Source organism: Glandiceps talaboti, chromosome 14 (assembly GCF_964340395.1).
Source record: "Glandiceps talaboti chromosome 14, keGlaTala1.1, whole genome shotgun sequence".
Taxonomy (NCBI): Eukaryota; Metazoa; Hemichordata; class Enteropneusta; family Spengelidae; genus Glandiceps; species Glandiceps talaboti.
In genome coordinates, this window is record NC_135562.1 from 18,400,146 (window position 1) to 18,413,007 (window position 12,862).

Genomic DNA, 12,862 nt, shown 5'->3' on the forward strand with positions numbered 1-12,862 from the left:
CCCCAGTTGCTATATAGTGACATAACAGTGTGTAAGTAGCATCCTGACAAATATACCACATTTGGACATTACATAACTGCCCCAACAAAAACTAACTTTATGAGGGACTGTGTTATCAGTTAGAATTTTGTGGTTGATTAGGCGTATAAAAACTTAAAAAATTGTGTGGTTCCAATTACATTCCATTTAAAGATAAGTGGGTTAGGTCTACAGATTTTTTATTTTATTTAAATATATTTTTTTCATGTGTGAGTGTCTAGTTCAGGTTTTCCATTGTTTTCCAAATGGTCTCTGTGCTGTTTATTTCTTCCGATCAGATGTACATTATCACAGATTTGAAGAATAGTTTTATATTGTCTTGATGTCAGTTTCTGCACCCACTATTTCTAGCGAGACTTCACGATTTTCGCAATTTTATTATTATTTTTCTCGAATACGTAAAAAAAAAATTAGGGTCGGCGACGGTGTGAGAAACTAGGTGGGGTTGGGTAACTGGAACCAAACAACTTTTTTATTTAAAGACATGATGTGAATGACTGTGTGGGTGGCTGTGGATGAATTTTAAATTACGTCTCATGACTTGTAGAGCAACAGCTTTAACTATACTGTGAGTGAAGGTATAAATCGTAACGATATTGTTACAGTATATATATGAACTAGACTAATATAGACAGTGGATTCGAATGTGATTACATCAAGTTATCGTCCACCTGTCATATAGTTGTCAAGGTTGGTATATTTTTGTTTGTTTGTTTGTTTGTTTGTTTGTTTGTTTATCTATCTACAGGTACTTGTTTGTTTGTTTTTCGTCAGCTAGTCTGAGGCCCCTGTGGTCATACATGTATATCATATCGGTAATCATACTTTGAAGCTGCGTGCGCATGCAGATCTCCAAATAAGTGTTGCCAGCCCACATTTTCCACACACAAATGCTATAGAGACCTACCTCTCATATTAAAACCAAAATATAATATCTCGTATGTTGTGATACGGTAATTATTATACTGATACATTCGATATACATGCTATGGTTTGGGGGATGAACGGGAAATATGACAAAGTAATGTTACCTGTCACTATAGCAACATTATGAAGACGTTACCAACTCTATTCATACTGTAATATCGTTACTCTACCTGTTGGCGATGCTTTGTGAATTTTGTAATGAATCAATGATTGACTCATAGCCTGCAAGTGACTATCTAGGTAAAATATACCAATAATCATTGCGAGCTAGCTCATCCAACAGGTTTTATCTTTGACTGTCCTAAAGAAAAACTTACATTACATACATTGGTCAGTCTAATTTATATATACCATTCTGTAGATTTCTATAATAGTTTAATAGTCTGGTCTATAGTATGTATAGATTGGTGTATGATATATGTACAGTGGTCTATATGTTTGCATTCATTGTCAATAGATTAATATACATTTGTCTATAGTTTGCATTCATTAGTCTACAGATTTATGTATGTTGGTCTATGTGTTTAAATTTGTATACATTGGTTTATAGGTCTGAGTATTTTGTTCTATGATCTATGCAATTGAAATACAGGTTTACATACATTGGTCTATATATTTATGCATATTGTCTGTAGGTTTGTATACATTGGTCTATATATTTGGGTACATTGGGCTATAGGTTTGTATACATTGATCTATAGGTTTGTATACATTGGTCTATATATTTGGGTATATTGGGCTATAGGTTTGTATACATTGATCTATAGGTTTGTATACATTAGGCTATAAGTTTGTATACATTGATCTATATGTTTGTATACATTGGTCTATAGGTTTGTATACATTGGTCTATATATTTGGGTACATTGGGCTATAGGTTTGTATACATTGATCTATAGGTTTGTATACATTGGGCTATAAGTTTGTATACATTGGTCTATATATTTGGGTACATTGGGCTATAGGTTTGTATACATTGATCTATAGGTTTGTATACATTGGTCTATATATTTGGGTACATTGGGCTATAGGTTTGTATACATTGATCTATAGGTTTGTATACATTGGGCTATAAGTTTGTATACATTGGTCTATATATTTGGGTACATTGGGCTATAGGTTTGTATACATTGATCTATAGGTTTGTATACATTGGTCTATATATTTGGGTACAATTGGCTATAGGTTTGTATACATTGATCTATAGGTTTGTATACATTGGTCTATATATTTGGGTACATTGGACTATAGGTTTGTATACATTGATCTATAGGTTTGTATACATTGGTCTATATATTTGGGTACATTGGGCTATAGGTTTGTATACATTGGTCTATATATTTGGGTACATTGGGCTATAGGTTTGTATACATTGGTCTATATATTTGGGTACATTGGGCTATAGGTTTGTATACATTGATCTATAGGTGTATATGCATTGGCCTATAGTTCTGTATGCTTTGGTATATGCGATTGTATACATTGGTCTGGAGATTTGTATAATTGCTCTATGGGTTTGCATACATTGGTCTATAGGTTTGTATATAGTGGTCTATGGATTTGTATGATTTGGTCTGTTTGTATACACCGGTCTAAAAGTCTGTGAACATTGGTCTACAGGTTTGTATACATTGGTCTATCATCTATGCAATTGAAATTCAGGTTTGCATACACTAGTCTATATGTATATTGGTCTATAGGTTTTTAGAGATTTGTCTACATATTTGTACACGGTCTATAGTTTTGAATGTTTTTGTATATGCACTTGCATACCTTCCATATACAGTTTGCATATATCTAGAGATTTGTAGCGTATATTAATATGCGTTTGCAGGCTTACATAGATTAGGCAACATATTTGCAAATGTTGATCTGTAGGTTTGTACGGGTTGGTCTATAGCCTAGGTATGTATGAGGTCTATAAGATTAGTTGGGTCGATCTAGTTTTAAACAGGTTCGTCTATAGATTTGTACAGGTTGGTCTATAGGTTTGTACAGCTTGGTCTATAGATTTGTACAGGTTGGTCTATAGGTTTGTACAGCTTGGTCTATAGATTTGTACAGGTTGGTCTACAGGTTTGTACAGGTTAGTCTATAAGTTTGTACAGGTTGGTCTATAGGTTTGTATGGGTTAGCCTATAGCCTTGGTATGTACATGTATAAGAGGTCTATAACTACTAGTATATAAGATTAGTTGGATAGATCTAGTTTCAATTTTAAACAGGTTGGTCTATAGGTTTGTAGAGGTTGGTCTATAGTTTGTACGGGTTGGTCTACAGGTTTGTACGGGTTGGTCTATAGCCTAGGCATGTATAAGAGGTCTGTAAGATTATTTGGGGTCGATCTAGTTTTAAACAGGCCTATATGTTTGTACAGGTTGGTCTATAGGTTTGTAGACATTTATCTATCATATTATCTGTATATATTGATCTTTAGGTTTGTATATATTGCTGTGTTTGTTTCCATACTTTCTAATAAAACATATTGCTAGGAAATGTGAAAAGTCTCCAAATTCTTCCTGTAATTGAAATCTACCCACTGTGAAATGAGTGCATGAAAAACTCTTCATGGATTTGACGTCGGCATAGTAATGAATCAGCATCAGTTGACAGACGTAGACTCGGCCAATCACAAAGGGAAACATTTTCTCAGTGATGTAATCACATAGTAATATATGATCTTGCAATATTTAAGTGGGTGGGTGGAGTCATTGTGATATGAAACAGTATCATCTAATTTTAAGTTTGAATTGGAACTGTTCGTTGTTTTCCAAAGTGTGTGTCTTCAGGGGCTGTTGTCAAGATCAACGAGTGAAAAAAAGCCAAAATACACCAGAATCAGATAATTCTGCTTTCCAGCTGTGTTTATTTTACTCCAAATCTAACAATGTCCTATTTGCAATGGTATCCAATGGGAAATAAATTCTGATTGGATATATCTATCTGAAAATAATGAAAGTCAATGTTTGGCAACAAAATAACAAAACCACTGAAATAGTGGCGTTTCCAGTTCCATATTGATGATCACACAAAGGAATTGCAGTGATTCCAGATTTGATGTAATTTCATTGTCTGACTGTCATGTAACATAGAACCAGAAACACCACTCTATCAGGCATGTTGGGTACAAGAGGCAGTGTCAATCTGAACTAATGACAGGGGTGAGGTAGAAAGTTATATGAAATATATTTACTAAATTAAATACAGTAATTTCCAAAATTGCTAAAACTAGAGTGTACACATGCATGATAACATATCAATACTAACAAGCTAACTCAACAAAATGTACATATCTTAAACTTTGAAGCTCCACTACCTCCAACTGAAATGTTTCTAAAGCTGTTTAGTTAGATATAACAATTTATTAGTACTACATGTAGTAATATCATACGCCCAACACAGGGTACTGATCACCTTTCGGTAATCCGACACCAAACCCAGTACTGAATCACCTGTGGGTAATCATACATCCAACACAGTATTGAATCATCTGTGGGTAAACATATCTGTGTAGAAGTACACATGGTATAGTTGAATATATCAATCATTTGATATTTGGGTCTGCACCCAAAAATCAGCACTTTCAGTAAATCATGATTTCGACTTACTACTTACAGATAAAACAGACCTCTGCTGCAAAATGTCTAATCATTGGCATTTGAAGAATGTTCAGTAAATATATATTCTTGGTTTGTCTGATCAATAAAATAATACCCCAGTTACAGCTATTGTATGTTTCATAGAGTGTGAACATTACATAATTAGTACAACTTATCTCTATGTATTTCCTTATGGAATCAAAGTTTTTGAATCATGATCAAGTTGAATTTTAAACCCCCCAAAAATTCTCATTATTCCTACAAGATCACTACAAAATCTGCATCACAAAAGGTTTTAATAATAGTTAGTCGCTATCTTTGTAGCTCTTCAAAAGCTTGGTTTTCTGCTGTTGTATATAATCCACTAGTGTCTTAAGACATCCCATGTCCCTTTAGCTATCAATATTATGTTGCTATGGTTACAGCTGAAACAGCACCTACTGTGTGACAATTACAATCTGAAGTATTCTAATGACATGTGTCTATGAATGTTCACAAATGTTATTATTCTATGACATGGTTACTACAATGTGAAAGACAGGAATCTAACACAATTTGATATAAAAAGCATAATATATGATCAAAAGAACTTGTACATGAGATTATATAAAGTTACTGAATAATCTTAGAATACAAAATGTATGTATGTAGGACTATAGGTTAATGGAATTAAGCCTTACACATGGCAGTTATTTAAAGTTTATAATATACTAATTATAATACTTTGACATTTCAAAATAAAATTTGCCTATTTATGGTGAATACAAAACTTTTCAAAAATATTAATCTCAAAGTACATTTCAATAAGTGACCACAAAATAATGCTGTTTGTAGAACACATTTCAATTCTAAAGCTTTGGTATATATTCACATAGAAAGTGACATATAAGTATTATACCGTATTAGGGGGTGAGGTCCATTACACTTCATTTCTGTAATCATCAAATATACAGGCAATAGAATGTGGCATTGTTGTAATTATTCCTAAGGGAACATTTCAAAATGTTCACATCTTGTTCCGGTATTACAAATTACATCTACATAGTCTGTGGATATTTTGTTGTCATATTTCCCCTATCATGACTGCCATATTGCTATTATAACTGTCGTATATTCAAACCTAATATTAGATTACAATGTCCCACATCAACATGTCAAATTTTCTTCTCTACCCTCCCAAACATACATGTTGAACTATTCTTTTCTAACCTCCCAAATGTACATGTCAAATTTTCTTTTCTAACCTCCTAAACGTACATGTCAAATTTTCTTCTCTACCCTCCCAAAAATACATGTCGAACTATTCTTTTGTACCCTCCCAAACGTACATGTCAAATTTTCTTCTCTACCCTCCCAAACGTACATGTCAAATTTTCTTCACTACCCTCCCAAACACACGTCAAACTATTCTTCTCTACCCTCCCCTACCTAAATGTCAGTTTCCTTCTCTACCCTCCAAGTGCCAAAAATAGTCTTCCACAACTAAATGCCTTCTTCATTTCATTTTACATACTTTTGGAGTATCGTTATTGTCATTAACAAATATGTAAGACATCATAACAATGTACGAATTTCTTCAGTTGAAACATATGCATCCTTTTCTATACCTTGGAGTTGTAATTTGGCCACTGATGGACTTATTAAAATCATCAGTTGTCTAATAAGAATGAAAATCTGGAGTTAATAATGGGTCCTGGTTTCATCTTGTATATTATAATTTTGAATAATACATAATATATATATAATTGTGTGTGTGTGTGTGTGTGTGTGTTTTGAACCAAGCATATAATATATACATGTACTTCCAACTGCACTACTGTACAATTACAATCCTTTTGGATGACTGGATGCTATATCTGGCTTGATGGTGACGAGTCATATACTGTATTTATAAAATATTTGTTGGGAGTACACTTCGACTCACCATTCATTCCTGTCAAGAAAGAAATGTATCAAATTTAAATACATATACTTACAAAATAAGTCTTGTCACCTAAAAATAAACATTTTGATTCAATGATAGCATGTCATGAATATAACATGATTATGTATGTCAACAACCTATATGTACCTAAACTGATCAACAAAATTGTGAATACAAAAGTTGACAAGTTGATGATATCTGGTTTCTTCATTTTATAATCAGTAAGGAGAGGTTATTTAAGCAATAACCCCCGCCGAAGGCGGGTATACACGAGATTTTGGTACAATTCACGACATATAGCACGAGCCGAATGGCGAGTGCTATATGGAGCGAATTGTACCAAATTCGAGTGTATACCCGCCTTCGAAGGGAGTTATTGCTATTATATTATATCAAAATGTGTGTCTATTTCTTCTAAATGTGATTCTGTGGTTATTTATATGCCTGAAAAGGCGAATTCGCACGTGAAGAAAAAGATCGTCGGTAATAGATTGTCAGGAACGAGCATATTTTGATGAGTGGATACGTTCATGTAGCCCCCCCCCCCCCCCCCCTGCAAACACTGCATGAACACAAACCATACGCATTGCATTGCATACTTTATTTACATCATATAATGCATAACGAAAATGCGTTGAAAACTACACAACAAAGAAAACGGGGCAAGAGGTCAAAGAAAGTAACAATTTTGATTGGATATTTACATAAGAATACAATCTTGTACACTTCTAAAAATAGATGTCTCGGCGTTGAATCAGTTGAATCGGAGAAAGCGCGAGACAGTTAATCAGAGACGCGACGTTACACAGTCTACTTTAATTTAATGGTTAACAAATTGAACATTGACCGAACCTGAAAATGTACAGTTTTGAAATAATCCTGACGCACTTGACTGATGGTTAAAAGTTAAATTGGCGTTGCTTGATTCAACGCGTAACGAGAGTAGGACGCTGAGACGGCTCGTTGCATGGGAGAACTTGTACCTTATCAGTGATGTTGAAGCCACTGATCGATCGTTGCTTTCGATCGCAAGGTCATCAGTGGAATTATTTGGACTAGTGTAACCCAAATTATTGTACAGGATACCTGACACATCTTTACTCTGGGGAAGTGTTAACTTATTGGCATAAGAACGATCACATTCAGCTTGTATGTACTATCCATATGCTAGTTTAGGGGCCCATTTTACCACTGCCAGCCGTGGTAAAATGGGATTTTACCATAGTTATTATCCAATCAGAATGGCGCATAGTAGCATGATATAATTATGATTTACTAGGGTGTACATTAACATATTCAAACCTGCTCCAGATTTGTATTTACATATTAAACACACACACACACACATACATAGGGAGGCCAAAGGGTCAGTTGACCAAATGCCATTTCTTGCAACTTTCAGCTGTTATTGTAAAAAATTAGCAGAAAAAATTTATTTTTTATTTTTTACTAATATCTGTGAAATTTCAAAATAAAGTCAAATAAGTTTCTTTTTTAGGTGATCAAAAACGCATGAAAGCGTTCTGTCACACACTTTATCGAAGTTGCGTGTGCAGACATATCAACAAAGCACACCACCAACGATGGCTTTTGAGGTCATCTAGCGCAACACTCGCTGTGGTTTCAAAATAACAACTATTTCTATTGGATGTTTGATGGGTTGTTGCATTGCCGGGATGGCACTCATTGGCCAATTAGAGACCACATTATATAGAATATGACCCGATCTGTCCACTAACTGAAGTAACCGACTTTTCGTCAGTTCTGTTGTGCTGTAGTCACATTAGTACTTTTTGGCTTATTTAATCGCAATTTTTGAGGGAGAGGACATTTTATTCAAACTGTTACTATATATATTCAGATTCTAAGATATGTTTATTTTTTTATCTTTTTGCCAGATTTCATCGAATTTAGTGCGAAAATGTTAGTGCAACACTCGAGAAACCGATATGTGGTTGATGGGATTGCCTGACGATATAGACCAAAATGGCGCACGTCGCCAAGTTAGTCACTAGTACATTAAGGGTTTACACATACCTCCACCAGGTTGGTAAACCACACTATCATTTCTAAGGTGTCAAGACAGTCATATGAGTTTAGGTTATGGCACTGTATAATTTTTTGTTCATTTTGCAATAGTACATCACTGACGTCAACCAAATTAAAACTGTTCTCTGCCTTGTAATGTCATTAAATCCCATGTCAGAGCTATCATAAGCTTGTACATAAATATTTGGGGAACTTTTTTTAGTTTTTTCATCACGTGGGAAAACTAAGTTTTTGTTGATTTTGTTGTATGTTTATTCATTTTGATGATCCAAATAAAATCTGTGGATTTGTTGACAATTCATTTGTGATCTACCTAAATTACAAGTTGTAATTGTATACCTTGGTTTGAAGTCTGAAAACTATTTTTGTCTCTTTTATTTATATCAATTTTGATGAACAGTAATCCAAATCAAATCTTCAAATGTATTTCTATATACACAATTCATAAGTGATATGAGATAAATTATGAAATCAATTCATGATTTAATTATTTATTTATTTATTGTCAATTGAATTAATTTCAGGTTTCATTTTAATTTTTATTTCAATACTATAAGTTGATAACGGTGTTCACGAGTACAGGGCCAAGTAAACGGAGTATACTGAACCGATACATACACCATGATGCTACATTGTGTTGTACAATATATTTAGCGTTTACGGTGTGTTGTTGGTGGTGGTGGTGTTGGTGGTGGATCACTGCTTGTGGGTCATGTAATTTGTAATGCTTAATATTGATAATACAATACATTTGTTAATCTTCTGTAGATGTTAAAGGCAGATGAAATTGAAGTGTTAATGACAGACTTGGCATGCACAAAAACCTCAGGCTGGTTTTTAAGCATTTTTTTTTTGTTTTCTCTCTCCTTTTCACTTTCCTGAAGTCCATGTGCTTTTTTTGAAAACAACATCTGTGTTTTTTCCTGGTTCATGAAAATACCAGAAATTATGTGATTTGTCAATACTATGTCTTTTGGTAGTGTTTGCTTGATTAAGATTGTTTTTATTGCTGCTTAAAATGTCAAATTAAATAGTGTAAATTATAATTATTGTACATTAATGCTTATTTGTACTATGTGTACCTGTATAGCTAGTAATCACTGTTATGTTGTACTCTTTTTACAGTTTTCAGCAACAGTACGACACATGCTACTTATCAGCGAAGAAACCACTCACCAAATGTGAAATAAACACACACACACACACACATATACAGGCTATTGGCATATTCATGGTTGACATCAACTTAGTCAAAGATTTTATAAAATGTTCTTCCTAATGTCCTATTCCACCCCAAATGAAAACAACAAACTTTTTGTGCTTGACATACATATATGATAATTATGATATCTTCTATTATCTGATCAAAAAGAGAACAGAAAAATGACATCAAAACATAGATACATAAGAAGCAAAACAATCAGATAGTATAACAGGAGTCAGAAAATAGTGATGTTAATTGTGTCTGACCCCCCCCCCCCCCACACCCCCCGATCTCTGAGCGGCAAATTGAATAACCTACCATTTCAATTATACAGTAGTCTTTGTGCCAACATAGCTCCACAACTTATGCAGGGGTCCCTAACTGTATAAGTCTGTAAAAGAGAAAAGACATGTAGCATAAATTGGGGATAAAATACTCAATGAGACTTGCAGAAATATTGTCAAACTGTTCAATATCTATTTGATGAGGTCACAATTTTGACTGCATATTTAAGCATGTGGCTTTCCTCAACAAAAGATATACATTTTACCACACAACATACAAATCACTAATGCTGTAAGCATTAACTTCCATTTCTTGTCACAAATTCGTATGTTGCTTAACAGTCCATGATTCAGAGACAGGTTCTTGCATTAGGGCAAGCTTATGAACTGAGCCAATGTGAAAGATAGGACTATTCACAGTATCCTCGACTAACATTTTTCTATATTTCTACAGGGAAAGTTGTACACTCATAAAGCTTACTCTTATTATCCAAACAATGCCTTTAATACATACCTGTTCTTTACGACAAAAGCCACAAATCATTACTTTAGCAAATGCCATCATGTGATCTTCAGCTTGGTTGTGACATATATCACATGGGTATGTCTTACCACAACATGGAAATCTATCATGAAGATATAATATATTTTGTAAATTTCCAAAAGAGAAATTCTATCAATGTCCAAAATTATACATTTGTCAATTTGCATATATCGCATGCATCAATCGGTACGTCTCATTACAACATGTGAATCTATCACGTCAATTTCTATATTAGAAATTTGTCAATTTGGATATATCACATGCATAGGTATATATGTCTTACCACAATCTAAGAAATAAAAAGTTAGTAAATTTCCATATTAGAAATTTGCCAATTAGAGAAATCGGAAACGTGTAAGTCATAACGTTTCTCTCCTTACCTAAACCACCTAAAGCTTAAGGCAAAATGTTCACATCCTCCATTTAAAGGAAGAGGTCTTCTTTCCTCAAAATCTGATTTTTGAACAGTTTTCTTATCCTTGTGTTCTTCAACAACAGTAACCAGGCCAACACCTGCAGAAAAAAGAAATTGAGACTTGCATGCCAAATGCTCTATATCACACCTTCAATTTTGACATGTTATGTCCCTGAAACTTGAATAAAAAAGTTATTTATCATATATGTACTAGAGATAGCTTGTATCGATGTCCCCACACACTAGAGGTACTTGCACTGCAGTGCAATTCCAAAAACATTATTACATACCTCCATGCAATTGATATGCAAATAAGGACATGATTGTACATCATTTTTTTGTTTCGGATAAACATATCTAATAATACCTGAACCTCATGCCATGAGTGTGCCAGTGTGGGGTACTCTAGGGTATTTGCACTAGCTCATTGCTTGCAGTGTTTTCTTCTGCACTTTCACTCACTGCACTTTCACTCGCTACACTCATGAAAGTACTGTTGCAGAGAACACCAAAAACTTGCACAAATACCCTACATGTGTAACATTTGCACTAGTGCATCATGGGGCTCTGTCATAGTATCCTTATTGTTGCATACATAAATAATAACATTCTGATGGTAACTTGGGCATTTTCTTACTTCAAAGTGAAATAAAAATGTCACTTTATATGAACAAAGATTAGAAGCTTAGTTCAATATCAGATATCAAACCAGACTATTATGGTAATTGTACTATGCAGAAACCAAGTTGAACAAAAAATATGAAAGTTTTAATCTGAATCAAGAATTTGTATTATTAAATCTAAATTGTCAAATATAATCTAGAATGAAATTTTTCCCCCAAATTTAATTGTATTTTTCATTATTAACAGTTAAATTATATGAATTTATTAACAAATTTTAATTTTAAATATCAATTAATGGCAGCAGGTGGTGACCTCACAAGATTATTTACACAGAGGGTTCATTCAGAGAGTGGTTGCAGCCATGGAAAGAACATCTTTAGGTCTCCTACCTAGTTTAATATGAGTTCTGCATAAAATGTTTGGAATATGACTTTCATTTCATCAAGGGTGCTTAGAAATTAGAAGAAAGTTTAGCACCATTGATACCTTGCTCATTAAAAACACAGAGTTGGAAATAATGAAAAGAGCCTTTGACTTCAGGGTATCTAGACTTTTAAAGATGTTTGTCTGCTATGTGGAAGCACTGGACCACTGTTAGACAATGAAGTGTCAATTTGGTGTTTCTCGGCAGCCACGCAGAATTTATGTTATGTTAAATCACAAGACTTTCTACAACCCAAAATTTATGAAAATGTCTTCATTTCCTGGAGTGATGTTTCTTTTTAATCCCTCCAATTCTGTAAAAAGCATACGAATTCGTACTTACGCACTGTTGGTATTTCATCATGTCGTGGACTTTGTTGTGATGGTATAAACTCTGCTGCATTAACTGCTAGATCGAGATTAATCTGCAACATATGCAAAGACAGAAACTGTCAAATTATAATACAGTGGGCCCTCGCTAACTCGCGCCTCGGTAAGTCGCGGATTCGGCCAAGTCGCGGGTGTCACCTTGGATCCCATTTTTTCTTTAGTTTTCCTATTGTTGTATTTTTTTAAACAAATGGCACGCCTGCCAATTTCAAACTTGTTGGTGTTTCGATGAAGAGGTGTCGCGGTTTGACTTTGATGTTAGCAATCGCCTTCTATTTATTCGGACTGCTCCACATTCACAAGCACTTCTCGGCTAGTCAACAAACACGTCGACCATTTTCGTCTGGCTGGTGAACGGTGCATTGATCGTGTTAGATTCGAGTTGCAGGATTCGTCAATCGAATTTGAACATTGTCCACAAAAACAAATTAAAAACTAAAG